Below are 21,947 nucleotides of genomic sequence, written 5' to 3'. Positions count from 1 at the left end.
GTGGGGTTGGCGAGACCCCTTATATCAGCTCATGAGTTCACGGCACCAGAGGCTGCTAGAGCTGACCCAACAGATACTACTGAGGGAAGAAATTTCTGGCTACTGTGCATGTGGCATGTGCACACTTAAAGTGGAATGGACATGTGCAATACGTCTCAAAGAACAACAGTTACAGAAAGATTAGTAGCCGTTTTTTCTTATTTTACCCAGGTTAGTCACCAGTCCTTGTTTCTGTGGAAGCTGAAGTCATGGGGCTAGTTCAATTAAACAGTTGCATCAAACACTACCATTGTCAGTGTCCTCTTCATCCATTTCCTCCTCCTGTCTGTGCCTTTTTAAACACAGTCCTCCCCAACCCTATTTGCTAACCCTGAGCCCTTCATTCAAATCCCTAAAAACTCACTTCTTTGTTGTGTGAAAAGTGCATTAAGACATTATATTTCATGAATGGTGTGGAAAAAATGAATAGAGAAGTGTTGTTTACCCTTTCCCAGAATACAGAAACAAGGGGTCACCTAATTAATGTAATAGGCATCAGGTTTAATACAAACAAGAGTAAATACTTTTGTACACAATGCAGTTAACCTGTGGAACTCATTGCTATGTGATGTCATGATGGCCAAAAGTATAACTGGGTTAAAAAAAGAATTGGGTAAGTTCATGGAGGTTAGGTCCATTAATGGCTATTAGCCAAGGTAATCAGGGAGATATCCCAAGTTCTTGTATGTAAATAAACTAAAACATCCCAGAAGCCTCAAGATGTGTATGTGCCTTAACCAAGTAACCACATGATTTTATTGTTACCGTTGTCCTCCCTCTTCCCTCCCTCTTCATGGTTTGTCTTTTAGCCATTGTCTTTTGTTGTATCACATTAGAACTTAGGTCTTGGTCCTGCAAAGGTTTACGCCTGTGAGTAATGTTATGCCCATGAGTATTCCCAGTGACTTCAATAGAACTACTCAGGAGTGTCAGTGTTTTCAGGATCAGATCTTAGAGTTTAGCTTTTTGGGGGCAGAGATGTTTCTCTAAAGTCCATAGCACAATTCTGAGCACTCGGAAATAATTTATAATGAAAATTCCATCCCCCTTCAAAATACAGGGAAAATGATGTCTCCAGTTAGAAAAGCAGAAAATCAGAGGTGAAAGAAAGCTTAGTTTTCAAACTATTTTAAGGCTCTTACTAACAATGAGAATATAAATGATAAAACTGAAACTTCATAAAAAAGTTATTGGTCCCTTTAAATACCCAAATGAAAAGAAATTACCTTACAATAGTTGTAGTTTAACATTAAAGATCTAATTAAAACCCATAAAGGTGAGAACATTTGAAATTAAGGTAAAAATATACCATGTGTCCTCCAGAATTAAGGCATACTGAATGTAGTGCGTGGATATTGTGCCTTGATGTAAGAGAACATTTAATTTCAACCTTAACTTGACTCTTTTTGCCATTTTTGGGGTTTCACTTGGATCTTACTTCTAACTTAATGCAGTTTTTATATAAAAACAAACACTGAAAAGTCAGAAATTTTTGTCATTATCTCTGACTGGTGATGATGATTTATGAAGCAGAGTGAACGCAGCTGCAGTTTCTTCCGCTGTGTTAAGCCTTGGTTGCTGAGAATAGCAAAAACATTACTGAGTAGATAAAATGGACAAACATTGTAGAGATAACTGGAGTGGAAGTGGATGTGTTCAAGGTTACATTTTTTAATTATAATTATGCCCATGTGCATTTTTATACTGGGGGATCCGTGACTTGTTTGCATTATAATCTTTATTTTTAAATGGTTTACAATACAGTTGTTATAACTTTCACTGAGCTGACATTAGGAGTGCAGTTTACATGTCAACTGCTCAACTGTAATTGTATTTCGTGTTTTAACTAATATCTCATTCAGTTTGTTTGCTTCAGTTAAATCAGCAGCATATATTTTTGCACATACAGTCACGGTAACTGTGTGTAAAAATACAGGTTTTGCACATTTGTGCACAGACCTGCGGCCTCCTTTTTAAAAGACTCTAGAAGAAACAGACTCTTATCCTACAGTGAGCTCCCAGGCAGACCCCTCTGGTCAGTGCTTTGGGGGTTCCACACAAGCACAGGAACTGGCCTGCATTTAGCTCATTGCAAGTTCAAGGCCTAAATTCTGTATGAAGATGCAACTCCATCTTCAACTCTTTGTTGTTCTAGTTATTATAGCACCTGTGGCAGGAAGAATCCATCCATTGCTCTGGGATCCCTGGTAGGGTTTTCAGCTTTCTAATTGCACAAAATGAAACATCCTTGCCCCTTCCCTGAGGCCCTGCCCCCCCACATCAGTTGCTCATTCTCCCCCACATTTCACTGGGATGGGACAGGGGATTGGGGTGCGGAGGGGGTGAAGGCTCCAGCTGAGGGTGCAGCCTCCAGGATGGGGCCAGAAATTAGGGGTTCAGGGTGTAGAAGAGGGTTCCGGGCTGGGGCAGGAGGTTGGGGTGTGGGAGGGGGTGAGGACTCTGGCTGCGGGTGCAGGCTCTGGAGTGGGGCTGGGATGAGGGGCTTGGGGTACACGAGGGGGCTCTGGACTGGGGCCAAGGGGTTTGGAGTGCGGAAGTGGGCTCAAGGCTGGGGCAGGGGGTTGGGGTGCAGGAGCGGGTATGGGGTCCAGGCTGGGGTAGAGGTGTGGGAGGGGATGCAGGCTCCGGGACGGGGCTCAGGGCTGGGGCAGAGGGTTGGGGTGTGGGGCCTGGGAGAGAGTTAGGGTTTGGGAAGGGGTTCCGACTTGGGGCAGGGGGTTGGGGCGCAGGTGGGTGTGCGGGGTTTTGGGTCTGGGAGGGAGTTAGGATGCAGGAGGGGGTTCCGACCTGGGGCAGTGGGTTGGAGCGTGGGAGGAGGCCCAGGGTGCAGGCTCCGGCTGGGCAGCGCTTACCTCAGGTGGTTCCCGGTCGGCACCGCAGCAGGGCTAAGGCAGGCTCCCTGGCTGCTCTGGCTCAGTGCTGCTCCTGGAAGCTGCCAGCATGTCTAGCCCCTCAGCAGAGGCACGGCGAGGCGGCTCTGTGCATTGCACGCTGCCCGTGCCCGCAGGTGCAGCCCCGCAGCTCCCATTGGCTGTGGTTCCTGGCCAATGGGAGCTGCGGAGCTGGGAGCAGGGACAGCACGCAGATCTTCTCTGATTGCCCCTGCATCTAGGGGCTGCAGAGATATGCCGGCCACTTCTGGGAGCTGTGCGAAGCCAGGGTAGCCCGGGAACCTGCCTTAGCTCCACTGAGCTGCCAACCGGACTTTTAAGGGCCCAGTCAGCAATGCTGACCAGAGCTGCCAGGTCCCTTGGTCAAAAAACGGACTCCTGGCAACCCTAATCCCTGGACTGCCTACGCACACTGTGGTTGACTAAGGATGGAATGGGGTGGGTGTATTTATATATTTTTTTAAAACTTCCTTTGTGCTATTGACATGCAGGGATGGTTTCTTCAGCATTTCTCTATAGCATTTCCAGTCAGTGGCCTTACCAGGTTGCATTCACTTTCCAACCATTTGATCCTGCACCATGCCTGGTGCATGTCAACACTGCAGCTGGGAGTGAGCTGCCCAGCCTGGGTAGACAGACTTGTGTTAGCAGGGCCCATGTAGCCTGCAAAAAAAAATAGCTGTACGTACATTGCAGCACTGGTGGTGGTTTGAACTATCCACCTGTGCTTGGACCCGGGGGTAAGGTGGGCTTGAGCCCAGGTGGCTATCTGAAGCCTTCACAGGTGTCACAACGTCCACATGGCTATTTTAGTGTGTTGGCACAAGCCCTGCTAGCATGAGTTTGTCTACCTGGCTGGTAGGCTCGCTCCCAGGTGCAGTGCAGACATACCCTAAGAGCTTTACCAGTGGCTGCACTTTTGCCTGTACTATACTGTTTAAATGCATCATGTTAGAAAACAAGCTAACACGTTTTAAGTAGCACTATGTTAAGTGTGATGTTACCCTTAGGGTTAACCATGACTAGCTAACATGTTTGTAAACATGGCTGTTTTTGTCCAGATGAAGAGCAAAGATGTGTTTAACATTCCGTTTACTAAAGCATGTTACCATGATGCAAAGTTTCAATATAAACAAGGCTTTTGGGTGATACAAGTGAGGCATCCATAAAGTACCTCATTTTGCAGCCTTCCTTAGAATTTTGTGTATTTTGGAGAAATTTAGAAGTCAGTTTTTACCTTGAAAAGTTCATTGTAAAATATTCCTGAAATTTAAATGAATCCTTTATTTCCTCTTTCTAATATGCATATTAATTACTAAATCTAATGATAAATAATATGCATATGAGAAAGTGGTATTACAGGATTTATTGTAATTGACATTATCTAGATGCCTGTTGTAAAATCAGTTTGGTTAAGCGGTGGTACATTTGGTTGCTTTGTATTAAATTACTGAATGTGGACAAAAATAGAGCTATTTTAATTACTCAGTAGCTGCAAAGATATATTTCTCTTGAGTCAGGTATATAACGTTGGAAACAACAACAAAAATTGTAAAGCGAGTAGAGCTTACTTTCTGGTACGAAGTATCAAAACTCTTTGTGAACAAAATAAATTGTTGACTTCCTGCCCTCAAATCGCAGAATCTCTAGCAAGGAGGAAATCCCACCAAACAGCTCATTTATGGTACAAAGTAAAGGAAGAACGCATTCTTACTGAGGAAAAACCTGCCAATAAAACCTAACAACACCAAAGCTTAGAAACAAACAGTACAAAAGTATGCATACACAAGGGAAGAAAGTCACACACATATAAACTTACGTTAAAATAGTATTTAAAGATCTGGCTTAAACTGAGAGAAGCCAGAAACACTAAAACCCTTTTCCTTAATGTGTCATTGCTGCCAGCATATATAAAATTACCTACTCCTCAGAGGATCATATAAGCTTCATTAACTGGCCCCAGCAGAGTAGGATGACGAGAATGTCAATCTTAACTGCACTTCCTGGCTTATATTTATTTAAACCAAGCCCTTAAAGTTATTTGAACCTATTTTTACTACATTTTCCCCATTTTTTTGTAACATTAGTTAAAACGATGGAATAAAAATATTTGCTTATAGATTGTTGAGACCACTTTTTGGCAGGATATCAGCAACATAAAAATCATATTTTAAAACAGATGATTAAAACAGAAAGAATTGTAAAAATCTCATTTACTTTTTTACCCTTTATGCTTTTTTGTTTGCTCTTCACACTTCCCTCAACTTGGACAGGGAAACAAGCCTGTTCTGTTCAAGAATATTTACTTTCTCTTTTGCTTCAGTTTCGCTTCCCAGTTTTCATGCATTAGTGCAGAGCTGATGAGTTCACATTCACCATGTACAGAGGAATGTTTCACTTTTTTTTTAATATTTAAAGTTTTTCAAAATGTTCTGAAAATATTTCTACATATTAGGTTTTGTACAGCCTTCCTTTAGAAATACAAACCTCCCCAAAACCAAAACAAAAGACCTAAATAACTGACACCCCAGTTTCAAACCGAACTGTTTATTTCCTGAGATTTTGAAGGGGGGTGATTTGAAGGTTGGGGGCTCATTTCAAGGGTTTACAGTGTCATTTATTCTTTGGGGATTAGGATCTTGTTATATGGGTAGGGTTTTTGTTGTTGTTGTTACGTTTTGATTGTGTGGATATTAAGGGTTTTTTCCCCGTCAATTTTCAGAGGTGCTGAGATCCTCAAAGCTCCGGTGTATGATCTGTGTGCTTGCCCTGCTCTTGCACAGGAAAAAAACACATGCACTGTCTCTTCCTCTTCCCCCATCCCCCTACAGTTTGGCTTTCGTACAAGGTATCTCAAAAACAAAACAAGCCCAAGCCTCTTCCCCAGGCCCTAGCTCCTTTTCCCAGAGGGCTACTTCCAACTTCCCTTATATCCATGGTGGCATTAACGATCCACATTTACCCAGTAAGTCAGGAAGAATCACCGTACAGTGAGAAAAAGGATGATCTAGTGGTTAGAGAGCTAACCTGGAACTTGGAAGACATTAATTCAATGCCCTGCTCCACCACAGACTTTGTTTGGCTTTGGGCAAGGCTAATAGAACTTCCCTACCTCACTGGGTGTTTAATGAATACTCTTAAAGGTTGTGAGCCACTCAGATCATACAGTAATGGTGGCCATATGATCGAAGATTGAGTCTGCAGCCCCTTCCAGGGTTAAAACTGAGTGGGACAACCACTCTACTGACAGTGATCCTGCCACCCTTTTAGAGTCTCATTGATCTTAATAGGAATTGGAAGTGCCAGCATCTCTGAAAATAGCAAGTGATTAGGATGGGCAGAGAGAACTGAAATAACTTACTAAATTATATGTAATATATAAAGAGTATAGCGCTCCTATTCTAATTAGGCAAAAAATAGTGATGGCTTCTCCCATATGCTTGTCTGGCATGACGTCCTACACATAGGTGATAGCTACTTTTTCCTAAGTGTAACAGCTCATTCATTATTCATTTGTGCATGAATGCCCCAGAACCTAAAGATACAAATCCACAGAAGTACACAAATGCAAGCCTAACGAAAACCCAGATTTGAGTTATACAAATGCTCCAGAAACCACCACTTCCTATTTTTATTTTGCATTCCTATAGCTTAAGAATAGCCCAACTGATTTTCCCTTGACATTTTGTAAAATTAATTTTCTCTAAGGCATTACCTGATGGTGTATGCCAGATCGTAGCTTAGGGAGCATTATTGTATGCAAACTGTAACCCTCAAAAGCAGATGCCACGGACACCTCTTTATGTTCATTTGTACTGGCAAATGCTTCAGTAATACAGCCATATGGAAAAAATCCCCTAAAAATACAACTATGTAAAATAGAGTATATAGGAAGATTACTCAGAAGTAAAGGACTCAATATAAGATCAGCATATCCATTGTGGTTCATGGATTTTTCAGAAATATGACAAACAGTTCTGACAGGAAGCACAAGAGAAATTAAGATCAAAGCCTAGAGATAAATAAAAAACAAATTATATAGTTTGTGCTGACTAATTAACAGTGTGCTTTGCTTTTGGCCTGTAATGATAAACCAAATAGGAAATCAGATTAGGCCACTTTTATAATCAGAAATAGAAATGGCACTTCAGGCTAAAAAGAGAAAAATCATTGCATTTATCTTCACATTGTTTTTATTTGTTCTTTCATTGTTGTTTCTCATCAGTCATATTCAGATTAGTTGCCTAATTTTAGTCAGGCAACCAAGTGTGTAATAAATGCATGAATTCCATTTGGTTAAAATATCCTTGTTTAATTATCTTGTGCTTTTGTTATTAATCTCAACTGTTAGCATAATGGCAAGAAGAGTTTTTAGTAATTAAATAGTTAGCAGAATTATTGTAAGGGACTTTGACGGACCAAAACCATTTAATTATAACTATTAATAGTGCCTAATGGCTCTTGGTAGGGTGGGACTGAGTATTAAGAGAGGAGCAGTTTAATTGTACATTTCCTGTCCTGGGTGTGTAGTTGGAAATATCTTATTTATGACTTCTGCATTGTTTGCCATTTTTTTTTAACAGGGTGTTTAGCTTTTCTTCCTCTAAATTTCATCAGCTTCACATAGCTGCTGAAGAATAATACAGTACTGCTGAAAATCACTTTCCTATAAAACTGAAAGCATTCTTATTTGCTCTTGGGAACCACAGCTACAGTGTTCTCAGTGGGCTGGGATCATGTGATGATGGTTTGTTCCAGGTGAGAAGAGTTCCGTGGAGAGCAGAGGCAGGAGGTTACCCAACGATTCATAGATTCCGAGGCCAGAAGGGCCCCCTGTGATCAATGATCATCTACTCTGACATCCTGTATAACACAGGCCATAGAACTTCCCCCAAATAAAATCTTGATTTAAAAATTACCAGTGATGGAGAATCCACCACGACCCTTGGTAAATTGCTCCAATGGTTAATTACCGTCCCCAGTAAAAATTTATGCCTGATTTCCAATCTGAATGTGTCTGGGTTCATTTTCCAGCCATTGGATCATGCTATATACCCTTCTCTACTAGAATGAAGAGTCTATTATTAAGTATTTGTTCCCCCATGTAGGTACTTTCAGTCTGTAATCGAGTCACCCTTTAGCTTTCTCTTTGTTAAGCTAAGTTGATTGTGCTCCTTGCTTCTGTCACTGTAAAGCAAGTTTTCTAATCTTTCATTCATTCTTGTGGCTCTTATCTGAACCCTCTCCAATTTATCAATGTAATTCTTGAATTGTGGACACCAGAACTAAATACATTATTTCAGCACTGGCTTTTTGGCACAGCATCTCACTAGGACCTCATGTTCAGCTGTTTATCTGCTATCATCCCCAAATCTTTTTCAGTTATTGCTTCTCAGGATAGAGTCCAACATCCAGTAAATATGGCCTACATTCTTTGTTCCTAGATATAGACATTTAGCTATATTAAAATATATTGTTTGCTTGCATCCAGTTTACCAAGCGATCAAGATCATTCTGTATCAGTGACCTGTCCTTTTAATTATTTACCACTCCCCATACTTCTGGGTCATCTGCAAATTTTATATCTGTGATGACTTTGTTTTCTTCCAGGTCATGATAAAAATGTTAAATAGTGTAGAGCTAAGAACTGATCTCTGCAGGACCCCACTAGAAACTGATTTGTTTGATGATGAAGAGGGGAGCAAATGTGGAAAAAATATAAGTAAGGCCAGTGCGGTTTGTGAATGAGATTTGTGGAGTTAGACCCCAGTACAAGCTGCCGGGTTCCACTTCTCCAGCAGCAGAAAAGTATGGTAGCGGTCCAAAAATCATTCTGTATTAAAAATAAGTCTTTGGGTTTCTTAAAGGGAACAGATGTGATAAAGAACTATCTCTGGCTTTTCTGTAAATCCTAAGGTGGCACTAGGATAACTCAGAGAGGTGGTTCTGTTGCTTTTGCAAAACTGTGTTCCTTATGAAAGAAGTTAACTAAAATCCCACTCCAGTTCTGGCTCAGACCCAAAGGGAGAAATATTGGATACATAATAGTAATAATAAACAGATAGAGACATTCTCAGATCCAGTATCAAAATAAATATTGCATATACAAAAGTTTTGAAGTAGAGCTGGTAAAAAAAGGGATGGGGAATGAGAAGAAATATACATATATTTTTAACATTTAAAGTTAAAAAATTCTAAGCACTACACTGGAAGTGAATAGTGGGTATTCAAGCACAGTTATTTTTAAAATATAGTGGGCCTTTGAAATTGTCTTCAATATTTTGGACTTAAATAGCTTTTGAACGCAAAATTTATTGACAGAAATGTTGTTGAATCATGCAGTATCACTTTAAGAAAATTGAGGGCCATATTTTGAAAAGTTGACACCTAAGGGGTACCTGCAAAATATGTGTGCATGCTCATTGAACTGGCATTTTTGTGAAGACTGGCATTTGCACCTACAACTAGGTCATTGTATGCATCAAGTATATATTTTCACAGGCACATACAGGGATTGCTGGCACAATATAACCTTGGAAAAACTGTCACTTTAGGAAGTTCAGTTTGGCATAAATCAGTGTACGTTTCAGAAATGGCAGGCAAATGAAATTTTCAAGATAAAGGCCAAGACTACACTAGAAACGTTTGACAGTAATGTTGGTTTGGGGTCTCATGGTTTTATTTTTTATATTTGTATACCTGCAAATGCCCTAGTGTACATACTGTTATACCAGCCAAAAAGTGCTTCTGCCAATATAGCTTATTTCATTTGGGGAACTGGTATAACCTGTTCCGACACACTTCTGAACATTGAAGATGCATCTACAATAGGAGGATTTGCCGGTAAAGCTATGTTAGTAAAGCTATGCTGTCAGAACCTAAGGGCTGGTCTTCATGGAGAGAATGCACGACCAGCCAGTGTGTGAATCTACAGCATACTAGCTTACTGGCCATTTGGATCCTGTTACGGCACACTAAATGTTCCGTAGTCCACTTTGGCATACTGCTGTTTCAAATGGAAGTACGTCAAAAGGCATAGAACTTTTTGTCAGAGGCAGCAGGGTCCACACGGCCAGTTAGTCTATTGTAGATTCACACTATGGTTTGCCACACACTAACTTTCCGTGTAGACAAGCCCTTCGTTTCAAGGAAGATGACTAGATATTTCTGCCAATGAATATTGACAAAGGAATCAGCTGAGGTCTAATGGATAGTAAACATGGCTTGGGAGCCAGGAGACATAGGACTTACAGCTCACTGCCTCTGATGTGCTATATGACCATAGTCAAGTCACTTACCTCTTCTTGACTCAGTTCCCTCTAAAATGGGAGTAAAAATGCTTTTCCATTTGTAAAACGTTTTGAGATCTAGTCAAGAAAAGCACTATACTAAGTGTTAAATATTTGATAAGGCCAAACTAATAATCAGGGTGGCTATTAAATTATTCAAGTAATTACCATATTTATTTTTTTTGAAAATCCATTTACTCTGATTCTGTTGTAATGTCAAGGTGTACAGGATTAACATCAACATAGTGTTCAGACAGCAAACCAAAGCAATGTGATAAAAAGACTAGCTGTTATGTTAGCATTATATATATATAAATAATTTTAGACTTTTTTCCACATTACATTTTGTGGATTTTTAAAGAGGAACTGAAAACCCAGCCAACTTTCAAGTGTCCCTTTTCCATACTTCTGCAATTTATTTATAACAAAATGTGACCTTCCTTTACTTGTTCTTTCCCTCTGAAGGGGGAGTTACACTGAAATTGGCTTAAAGCACCTTTGAGCCCTTTTCCAATATGTTGTAATTGTGCTGGCCTCTGTCTTTAGAGGACACAGTGGTTATTTTTCTAGTGTAAATTGATTGCATAGTTCTGGGACACATGAATACTTAGTTCTATAAAAAGAACATAGTGTGCTGTAGTGGATAACATCTGATGCAGTGTTTAAAATAAATTGTAAAGCTATGGCTGCTCTATCTTGGTTTATGTATGAGCCCACGGGAATTAAGGGTATTGAATTCGGTTATAGGATTCAGTGTATTTGTTGGATAAGTGTTTATATTTCAGCTGTTTGGGGTTTTTTAATTATTTGATAAGATTCTCAAAGGGTTGCAGCACTTTTTGTTGGTGATTCAGTTCTTTGATAGCAGGCTCTTCTCCTTTCTAGGCCCACTCTGCCACCTTCAGCTACCTTTCCCTGTACTATCTTTGATTTTGGTCTTCTCTTCCCAGCCCCCTAAGAAGCATTCCCAACTCCCACTAAAAAGCATGGGGGATCAAGGGAGCCCTGAACCTCACCTCCTTTTAATACTGCAGAGTGTAAGTGACATCATCATTTCCAGCTTGATAAACTACTTTTGAATGACTGAATTCCTCCTATAATCTTTGATGGCTATCCATGAATAAAATATTGCACCAGTCTCTGAATATCTGATAAGGAAATTAATGTCTATTCAACCATTAGCAATAATCACAGCTATAGAGATAAATCCACTGCTGTCATTTTAAAACTAACAGTTTATTGGTAGAAAACTGAGGCACTGAGGGTTTTTTTGAAATCCATTTCTGTCCTGTAACATGCAGCATTTAGGAAATCACAAGAAGAGAGAATCTTTTTTTCCCCCCGATTCTTCACAATAATATCCATACAGATAGTCCAAAGGTGTATCTTGAAGGATTTGGGTGAAAAATCCTCTGAGCAGAGTGATTTAGTTTCAAATGTTTAAAATAAAATTTTCCAATAGAGTACTTAAAATATGCATTTAACTTGTGTGCATTTTGTTAGTTATTGCAAAAATCTACATCAAAACATTTTGATGGCATTTCTTAAGCCTCTTAAGAATGAGCTAGATGATGTTTACTAGCGAGGATCTCTCCTGCTTAGCTTTAAGCCAAGGATGCAGAGTAATCACAGATATAATTTCTTTTTTGATATGGTAAACTAAACAACTCTTATTTTTTTCCTCTCCTCAGTCATTTTTCTCTTCTCAAGTAGCTTTTATATCCTATTTAAATTTTGGTTTCATCCAAAATGACTACAGCGAGAGATAAGCTCTTCCTGTATCTCATATTGCTTTGTTTAAAAGAGCTCAATATGTGAAAAAGAAAAGGGGGAAGGAGCCCTAGCTTGTCTTGAGGGCCCTTTCAACTCTTTTAAATCCCCTTGTAAAATAAAGTCATAATATGATAGCAATAAAATAAGGAAATGCCTGTCCTTTGTGGCACTGTATCTCTTTCAGCATATTTACATTTGAAATGTTTGCTGCATTAATGTTTTGTTGAAAGGAAAATTAGCTCCCCAGCTTCTCCCAGATCAGCTCATTGAAACCTACTGTTACTAACACAGATTTTTTTTTTAGCAGTTTCAGCTCTTTGGCTTTCAGAAGTGTTCCTTTTAGCTGTTATGATCTGTGGTTATCACAAAGCTAACCACGTTCCAGAAACAAATGCTTTCTTTGTGTGAGACTTGGGTTGAGAAGTGAATTTAGGAGTCAAGCCTCCAGGCCAGTGGGGCGGGGGGAAATCAGGTGTTGCAGAAGTAACCTGCTCAATCTAAGCAAAGAAGGAGAGAATACAAGGGTGGAGATGGCATTATTTGGTGCCTTGGAGGTATGGAACTTGGGAAAATTAATTCTTGGGAAGAAATTGATAGGTCCTACTGACTATTCCACAAAAACAACGAGGAGTCCGGTGGCATCTTTAAGACTAACAGATTTGTTTGGGCATAAGCTTTCATGGGTAAAAAAACCCCACTTCTTCAGATACATGGAGTGAAAATTACGGATACAGGCATAAATATACTGAAACATGTACCTTACAAGTGGAGAACCAGTGTTAACAAGGCAAATTCAGTCAGGGTGGATGTGGTCCACTCCCAGTAACTGATGGGGTGTCAATACCAAGAGAGGGGAAATTGCTTTTTTAGTGAGCCAGCCACTCCCAGTCCCTATTCAAGCTCCGCAGTTTCTCTTTGAAGTCTGTTTTTGAAGTTTTTTTGTTGAAGGATGGCTACTTTTAAATCTGTTATTGAATGTCCAGAGAGATTGAAGTGTTCTCCTACTGGCTTTTGTATGTTACCATTCCTGATGTCTGATTTGTGTCCATTTATTCTTTTATGTAGAGACTGTCCGGTTTGGCCAATGTACATGGCAGAGGGGCATTGCTGGCACACGATGGCATATATCACATTAGTAGATGTGCAGGTGAATGAGCCCCTGATGGTGTGGCTGATGTGGTTGGGTCCTCTGATGGTGTCGCTAGAGTAGATATGGGGACAGAATAGGCAATGGGGTTTGTTACAGGGATTGGTTCCTGGGTTAGTGTTTCTGTGGTGTGGTGTGTAGTTGCTGGTGAATATTTGCTTCAGGTTGGGGGGCTATCTGTAAGCGAGGACTGGCCTGCCTCCCAAGGTTTGTGAAAGTGAGGGATCATTTTCTAGGATAGGTTGTAGATCATTGATGTGCAGGAGAGGTTTTAGCTGGGGGCTGTATGTGATGGCCCGTGGCATTCTGTTACTTCCTCTGTTGGGCCTGTCCTGGAGTAGGTGACTTCTGGGTATTCTTCTGGCTCTGTCAATCTGTTTCTTCACTTCAGCAGGTGGGTATTGTAGTTTTTAAGAAGGCTTGATAGAGATCTTGTAGGTGTTTGTCTCTGTTTGAGGGATTGGAGCAAATGTGTTTGTATCTTAGGGCTTGGCTGTAGACAATGGATCGTGTGATGTGTCCTGGATGGAAGCTGGAGGCATGTAGGTAAGTATAGTGGTCAGTAGATTGCCAGTAGAGGGTGGTGTTTATGTGACCATCACTTATTTGCACTGTAGTGTCCAGGAAGTGGATCTCTTGTGTGGACTGGTCCAGGCTGAGGTTGAATGTGGGGTGGAAATTGTTGAAATCCAGGTGGAATTCTTCAAGAACCTCCTTTCAGTGGGTCAATATAACGATGTCATCAATGTGGTGCAAGTAGAGGAGGGGCGCTAGGGGACGAGAGCTGAGGAAGCGTTGTTCTAAGTTAGTCATAAAAATGTTGACATACTGTGGGGCCATGTGGGTACCCATAGCAGTGTCGCTGACTTGAAGGTATAAGTTGTCCCCACATCTGAAATGGTTGTCGGTGAGAACAAAGTCACAAAGTTCAGCCACCAGGTGTGCCATGACCTCATCGGGGATACTGTTCCAGACAGCTTGTAGTCCATCCTCATGTGAAATATTGGTGTAAAGAGCTTCTACATCCATGGTGGCCAGGATGGTGTTTTCCACTAGTCCACCATCTTTAATTCCTACATAGTTGTCTTTGCCCAATATCTTTCTGACTTCTTCAAGAAGGCTGACAAGATGAAACATGTCCTTTGCCCAAGCCCCATCCTTGCCTCACACCTCTTCCTTCTCCCTCTCATCCATATATTACTTTCTCCTTTATCTCAGTCACTTTGAGATATCTTTCCTATTCTCACCTTCAATCCTCCACCTGCATCCTGAACTTCATCTCCTCCTGGTTACTGCCTTCTCTATACCTTACACTCATTCCAGCCCTCCTATTTCCTTTCACCTTCTTATCGTCAAGTGCCTTTACATATGTATACAAGCATGACCTGGTGTCTCCACCCTAAAATCAAGAAAATATGAATATCCCCTACCCAAAAATCTTGAACCCACTTGTCTCTCCAGCAGCTATCCCATTTTCCTTCTCCCTTTGCCTGTAAGTGTACGTATACACTGCAATATGAGCCCAGAGTTTGAACTGAGGCTCAAGTCTAACCCTCCTTTCGCCTACACACAAATTGCACTAACCAAGGGCTTGGACCCAGGTCCCAGGACCCCACAGAGGTGGAGCGTCCGAGCTTGAGCCAAGCCGGGATCCAGGATTCAACCCTATTGCTTTGCAGTGTAGACTAGGTCCCACTGGACTTGTGCTTTGGGAGTCCATCAGAAGTATCCCACAATCTTACAGGCTGACTTTCTTTGTCCTCTGGACAGTCACATTTGGTGAACAGTCAAGTTTTCCCACACTGCACCAAGAAAAAAGGGCTAGAGTGTCCACATTTAGGGAGGGCACGAGGAAGTCTGGGATATGAGTCATTGGACTCAGGTCTCTGTATTGCAGTGTGGATGCCAGAGCCCTGGTTTTGGGCTCAGGTTAGAAAATTCTTAACCTAGGGTTGACAATCGTAGATGTTCAAGCCCTGGGTTCTTGAACCCAGGCTCCGCTAACTTGAGTTCCACTAACCTAGGCTTACATTGAAGTGTAGACATACCCAGTGCTGCTTAAATGGGGTAATTCCAACAACTGCGATGAGCTGGTCTCTTCTAACTCCCTCTTAAATCCACTCCAGTCTGGCTTCCATCCTCTCCAATGAGCTATTCCTAGCCACGGCTCCTCATCCTCCTTCACACTGTCAGAGTACTCTCCTTAGTCCTACCTATCTAGAAAACTGTCTTAGTAAAGGGGGAGCAGGCTCCAGTTCCTCTGAGGTTGTTTGGTATGTTATTGACACTTTGTTTTGGATGATGCTGGGGTCTTTGGGGAGTTCATTCATGTCCCGTTTTTATTAAATATTTTTCTTTCCTAGTTCTTTTAAAACCTCTTTTTTTATTCCCATGTGTTGTGTGAATTGGATTACCATGATTACCATTGTCATGGGGTGCAGCCCTCACTTCCAGACTGGTGCCTCCTCCTGGTCATGCTGGGGATTAGCTCAAGGCCAGCACCCATGCCTGTGGTCTGCACATGGGCACTCTGTCTCTGCTTGTGCCTATGGCTCCTCTCTCAGCTCCTAGAACAGCAGCATCCTCTTTGCGACTCAGCCCTCTGGCTACATTGTCGTCTGTGTTTCACCCTTCCGGGGGAGAGGGCATCTCTGTCCAACAGTCCAGCCACTTCCCCAGTGGCAAGTGGGGGGACAGGACCAAGGCCTGCCCACTACTCTGGCGCCCAGCCCAGGGACCCTGTAAATAGCAACTTCCTGATGGTCCTCTGAAGCCTCTGTCAATGTTGCTATATTTCCCTGGGCCACTTCCCCATCGTCCCAGCACTTTCTTTGTCCTTACCTCAGGGCACTCAGCTGTTCAGCTAGGAGCTCCCTCTCGCTCCCCCAGTCCCTGCTAGCAGCTGCTCTCCAAGGTGATTCGTTCTCTCAGCCCTCCAGGGATACCATCCTTATTCCCTGTGCTCCAAGCAGCAACTGACCCTACTCTGTCCTACAGCTCCCTTTTTATCTGAGCCAGCTGTGTCCTGATTGGTTGCTCCCTGCAACTCCCCCCGATTGGGTGTACTTCATGTAGCTCCTCTGGGCCTTGAAAGACTCACCTCCATCACTCCTTCCAGGTCAGAGCATGATTAACCCCATCTATGCCTGTGTGGGGTAGACACCCCAGCACAACCATCCCTTTGCCACAACCAACCCTGGCCTTTACTGAGTCTCCTCCAAGATTAAAAGTGGAAAATGCATCTACAGACCTGTGGAATCACAGAAGTGATATTGAATGTAAGTGCTTCAGCTGTTGGAATTCATGTTAGGGAGTGAACACTGAGTGGGAAACTGTCCCCCTCTACTGTGACAGCAGCGGAGCATTGGAGCACGCTCTGTAGTAGTGTCCATGCCCATTGTGATCCCTTCGCAAGTACACACTGTGACAGGGTCGGACCAGATGGCTACAGGAGAGTGATCCTATTGGGATCCGGGAAATGGGCGGGCGAAGCCGGCTACAGGAGAGTGATAGAAGGCAGGCAGGCTAATTAGGACACGTGGAGCCAATTGAGAAGCTGCTAGAGTCCATTAAGACAGGCAGGCTAATCAGGGCACCTGGTTTAAAAAGGACCTCACTTCAGTCAGTGAGGGGTGCGCAAGGAGCTGAGAGTGCGAGGGTGTGCTGCTGGAGGTCTGAGGGGTACAAACGCTATATGGCACCAGGAGGAAGGTCTGGTGGTGAGGATAAAGAAGGTTTTGGGAGGAGGCCATGGGGAAGTAGCCTAGGGAGTTGTAGCTGTCACACAGTTGTTACACAAAACACTGTAAACAGCTGTGATCCACAGGGCCCTGGATGGAACCTGGAGTAGAGGGCGGGCCCGGGTTCCCCCATCCGCCCAACTCCTTATTGGATGCAGGAGGAGTTGACCTGGACTGTGGGTCCCACCAGAGTGGAAGGTCCCTGGCCTGTCCCCCCCGACCCACTAGGTGGATCAGCAGACTGCAGGAATTGTTCTCCTTCCTTTCCCCCATGCTGGCCAGTGATGAGGTTAGCTGAGTGAATGGCAGGTTTGAGCCACTAGCAAAAGGGGCCAAACTGAGGGCTGCCATGAATCTGTGAGGCAAGCAAATCCACCAATAAGCACAGGATCCACCAAGGCAGAGGAGGAACTTTGTCACAACACATACATAGGACTTTAGAACACTCTTGGCTGGTAGATCTGCTTAACTTTGGAACAGCTAGCCCTGCTCTGTGCCTCTGCTCTGCCCTAACCTTCCTGCTGCTGCTACAGAGTGTGATGCCACAGAATGCAAATGGGGACATGGTTCAGCTAGATCAGATTAACACTGCTCATTTACCTAACAGTATAAACTGTTGAGGACATATTAAAACTTATCTCTGGAGTCTCCAGTGGCTTGTGAGTGCAGTTCAGGGTTTTGATTATGATTTATCAAGTCCTATTTGGTGTGGGTCTCGGACCAACTGTCACCCTGTGTGGCAGCTTAGTTCAGCCAGTGCATTTCATCTAACAGTCCACAGATTTGCATGCTGTAGTCTTGGAGATGGGGCATCCTCCATGGATAGCCTTCATCTCTGTGAATCACTCAGTTCTGCCACCCCAATTGCTCAAAAGTCACGAGTCAGGACCCCAGAATGATGAGATTAGTTTAGAAATTCTGAGATTTTTAATTTTTTTGTTTTTATTTGCCTCTTTTAAAGCCATTAAGAGCCATGTTTTCAAGCTTTTCTCCAGGAGGGCTTACTTTTTTCTTTTTTTAAATGAAATCTGAAATTCTTACAACACAACATGACTCCAGAACTTTGAGGCTTTAAGAGAAAGATCAAATATCCTGAAACTCATGATTAAAATTGCAGGAGCTGGCAACAGTTAGGCCCTGATACTTTGGCTGAGGCCTTTGCTTAGGAACGGTGATTGTGGGTTCATGATTGTGATGTCTTCATGTGTTCATGTTGGCTGATACATGGCTTTGGTTTTTAAATTGAGTTTATACCTACATCTAGAGGCATGAGAGGGGGCACAGTTTTATAAATGGTAATATAATTAAATTAAAAAAAAATTCAAAGGCATACTCTTAAGTGATTCACAGAGATGAGGCCATCCATGGAGGATGCCCCATCTTCAAGATTACAGCATGTTTACATGTTACAGCATTTGTTTGCCTTGTTGACTAGGGATGTAGTAATTTCTGTGCATTTAGGCCCAGATCTAGGAAAATACTTCCTCTCTTTCCCTACCCCACAAAAACCCCAATTAAATCTCTAGAGAAGATAATCTTTCCTGCATGGACATAAATATAAATGGGTAATCTTCTGAAATGTTATGGCTTTTATGCAGTGTTTTCTTAACAAAATCCTATTGCTGTCTAGTATGTCCTTGCTTTTGTCATGTCTTGTGTCAATATACATAGGTCAGATTCTTAGCTGGTATAAACTGTCATAGCTCAGTAGATCTGGTCCATAGTGCTTAGAAGATGGGAGAATCACTAGTAACGCTGTTGTGAGGGACTAAATCTTGTAAACTTTGACTTCTCCTTTAGGCCACTGTCGTGGTGCAAGCCAGCTAAGTAGACTGCATGTGCAGCAAGTACCAAAAACATTTCCAAACCAATGCAGAGAAAAAAAACCTTCTGGGGCTGAGGTTTTTCTCCAATATAAAGTGTCTGCCCATTATGCAGATGGACAAAAAAGAAAGAAGTAAAAGTAAGAAGGAGCTTGTTAGCACTCTTTGGCTACATCTACACAAGTTGCAATACCAAGCTAGCAGTGAAGCCGTGGCAGCATGGCCTTCAGTGCAAGCTGTACAAGTCCACCTGGAGCCCTGGGTAATTACTCAGATCACACTGAAGCCCAGCCTGCTGTGCCTTCACTCCTCTGATACCTGAACTAGCGAGATTAAAGCTATCTCGGTTGTGTCTGTATGAGCTGCAGTCACAGCCTATGATTGCAGTGTTGACATACCTTCTGTAATATTCCCAGGTAAGGAAAAGCTGAGAGAAATGAGTGTCTTGGATATGAATACAAGCCTGAATCAGAGCTTTGACAATCTCTGACTGTGAAATCATCCTCAGCAATAATGTTATGATGCTAAAAGTGGTAAACACACTAAAATTAGTTTAATATAAGATCTGAGATAAGTCACAGAACAGAGTTAGAAAAATCTACTTGCCAGTGGCAAATGGGAAGCTTTCCCAGGTGAATGTGGGGGCTTAAGATACCAGTTTTTGCAGAACATAACCTTTCGTTTTAAAAAAGAAATCTATCCATTGTGGTTATAAAGAACCCTTTCTACTGTGACAGGAATATAAACAGATTCAATATTATTTTGCTGTATCTTCAGACAGGTAGATCCCATGCCACAGCTTCTACTGCAACAGAGTGAAATTTACAAGACTGCTCAGTTTCAGTCCTGCTATTCAAAACCCTGTGAGTGGCTTGAAACTTTAATAATCCTGTTAGCTTCATGCTGCTGCTGCTGACTGGCAGACATATGAGCGACAGCAGAGGCAGGCACAGGAGTTATAGGAAGATTCAGGTTTATTTAAAACCTATCTGCTCTTTTCCTCCTGCAGTTTTCTGGTGACAAAATGCATCTTACACAATTCAGGACCATATTCATATACACAATTCAGGACTTAAAACAAGGGCGTTAGTTACTGAACAAAAGGAAGGGGTTGTAACTCTGGGGTCTGGGTGGTTAGTATGTACCTAAGTTTTTGCTGATTGGTCCCGTTGAATAGGAGAAGTGTTAGTGAACATTTCCTTTGCCATATCTTTAGACATGTATGCAATCAAGATAAGTCTTTCTGTATCTTCTGGCGGGCTCCTAAGAGATCTTTTTGTTTTTCTTTGTAATTAAGGTAACACAGAAGAAGGAGCTTGAGAAGAGAAGGGTTAATTGACCTTCATTAAGGTTTATTTGTACACTGTGATCAGTCATTGACTGAGTGTTGGGAGTGGGCTAATGAGGAAAGTGATGAACTGAACTAGCTCATTGACTACCTCCATCTACTTAATTATGCATTCTGCTAGAATTAAAGATGTGATAGAGAGCCTAAAATTTAAAGAAGAAGTGGACTCTCTACTCCAGCTAGCAGCAGTACAACCAGTTCCTTCCCCTCATGGGCAGGGGGTTCAACGCAAAGTATTTCTTAGTACTAAAGAAGGATGGAAATTGGAGGCAGATCTTAGATCTAAGACTGTTGAACAAGTTCGTAAAGCCTCAAAAGTTCAGGATGGTTACCCTGGCAACTATAATTCCTTTAATAGAGAAAGAGGGTTGATTTCGGCCCTCAACTTACAAGGTGCCTAGTTCCGTATAACTGTACACCCATCACACAGGAAATACTTACCGCATGTTTCACCAGAGGCCAAGATTATTTCCAGGACCGAGTGCTCCCCTTTGGCCTATCCTCTGCCCCAAGGGTGTTTTGAGAAGGATCTAGTGGTAATGGCAGCTTACTTTGGCAGGAAATGATCCTGGTCTTCCTGTACCTAGACAACTAGCTACTCAAGGGCTGCTCCTTCAAGACAGCGCTCGCTGTTTTCCAGGAGTTTGGCCTACAGTTGAATGTAAAGAAATCCACACTGGTACTAGTACAAAGGATAAAGATAGGGGTGTACTTGGACTCCTTGACAACCAGAGCATATCTCACTTTAGACAGATTTGTGACATTGTCAGTAGGGACAATTCAAGGAAGCCTTCGGATCATAGTAAGGAACGGTCTTCAACTCTTGAGCCATATGGCAGCTTGCACCTTTGTAGCCAATCACTCAAGACTATGCCTCCACTGCTTCCAGGGTTGGCTCAGAACAACCTACTCTCTGAGCAGGGTCAACTTGGACAGGCAGGTAACGAGCCCCTTGCACATAAAGAACTTCCTAAACTGGTGGAAGGAGCAACTCAGACATCCCTTTCTGTCGCCCAAACCCATCAGTGACTCTGACTACTGATGCATCCCTGTTAGGATGGGGAGCCCATCTTGGTTCAGGACAGATGGACAGTTCACAAAGCCAGTCTGCACATCAATCTGTTGGAGCTTAGGACAGTCAGGAATGCTTGTCCCCATTTCCTGCACCTCATTAGGAGCAAGGCAATCGGGGTCATGATGGACAACATGTTCTGCATGTTCTACATCCATTAAAGCTTTGGAACTAGTGTATAGCACAACAAGATTTCAGCGGTCTACCTTCCAGGCATCCAGAACACAACAGCCAATACGCTCAGCAGACACTTCTCCCATGACTCTGAATGGGAGCTGGACACTTAGGTTCTCCACAGCATATTCCAGAGATGGGGACAGCCAGAGATTGATCTTTTTTTGCCACCTCTGAGAACAGGAAGTGCCCTCTCTTCTGTTCAAGGAGGAGCTGGGTCATTGTTTCCTGGGGGGGGATGTCTGGAGAGAAGAGTCTGTTCTCTGCCTTTTCTCCAACACCCCTGATTCTAAGGGTGCTGAGTAAGATCAGACAGGACAAGGCCAGAGTTATCCTCATAGTACCTCATAGACAAGCTTGGTACCCTTTCCTGCTTCAGATTTGTGTCCAAATTTTGATCAAACTCTCGACCCTTCCTCATCTCCTGTCTCAGGATGTGGGTCTCATGGTTCACTCCAATCTAATGATTCTGCATCTCAGGGCATGGCTCCTGGGTGATTTTCGGGAATGAAGGCTTGCTGCTCAGCAGATATACAGCAGGTGTTATTAAACAGTAGAAAAAATATCAACCCACACTACTTACCTGCAGAAATGGAAGAGATTCTGTCATTGGTGCAGTCGTAGATACCT

General features: G+C 42.5%; 1 protein-coding gene across 6 annotated transcripts in view; it reads left to right on the top strand.

Annotated features, from left to right (window-relative positions):
- The window catches only part of HDAC9 (histone deacetylase 9), a 686,372-nt gene that overhangs the window by 176,893 nt on the left and 487,532 nt on the right, over positions 1–21,947 (top strand). The window lies entirely within an intron of this gene.

The sequence above is a fragment of the Chelonia mydas genome, chromosome 2, assembly GCF_015237465.2.
Source record: "Chelonia mydas isolate rCheMyd1 chromosome 2, rCheMyd1.pri.v2, whole genome shotgun sequence".
Taxonomy (NCBI): domain Eukaryota; kingdom Metazoa; phylum Chordata; order Testudines; family Cheloniidae; genus Chelonia; species Chelonia mydas.
Note: the sequence above shows the minus strand (reverse complement) of the source record. Positions and strands in the feature narration are given on the sequence as shown.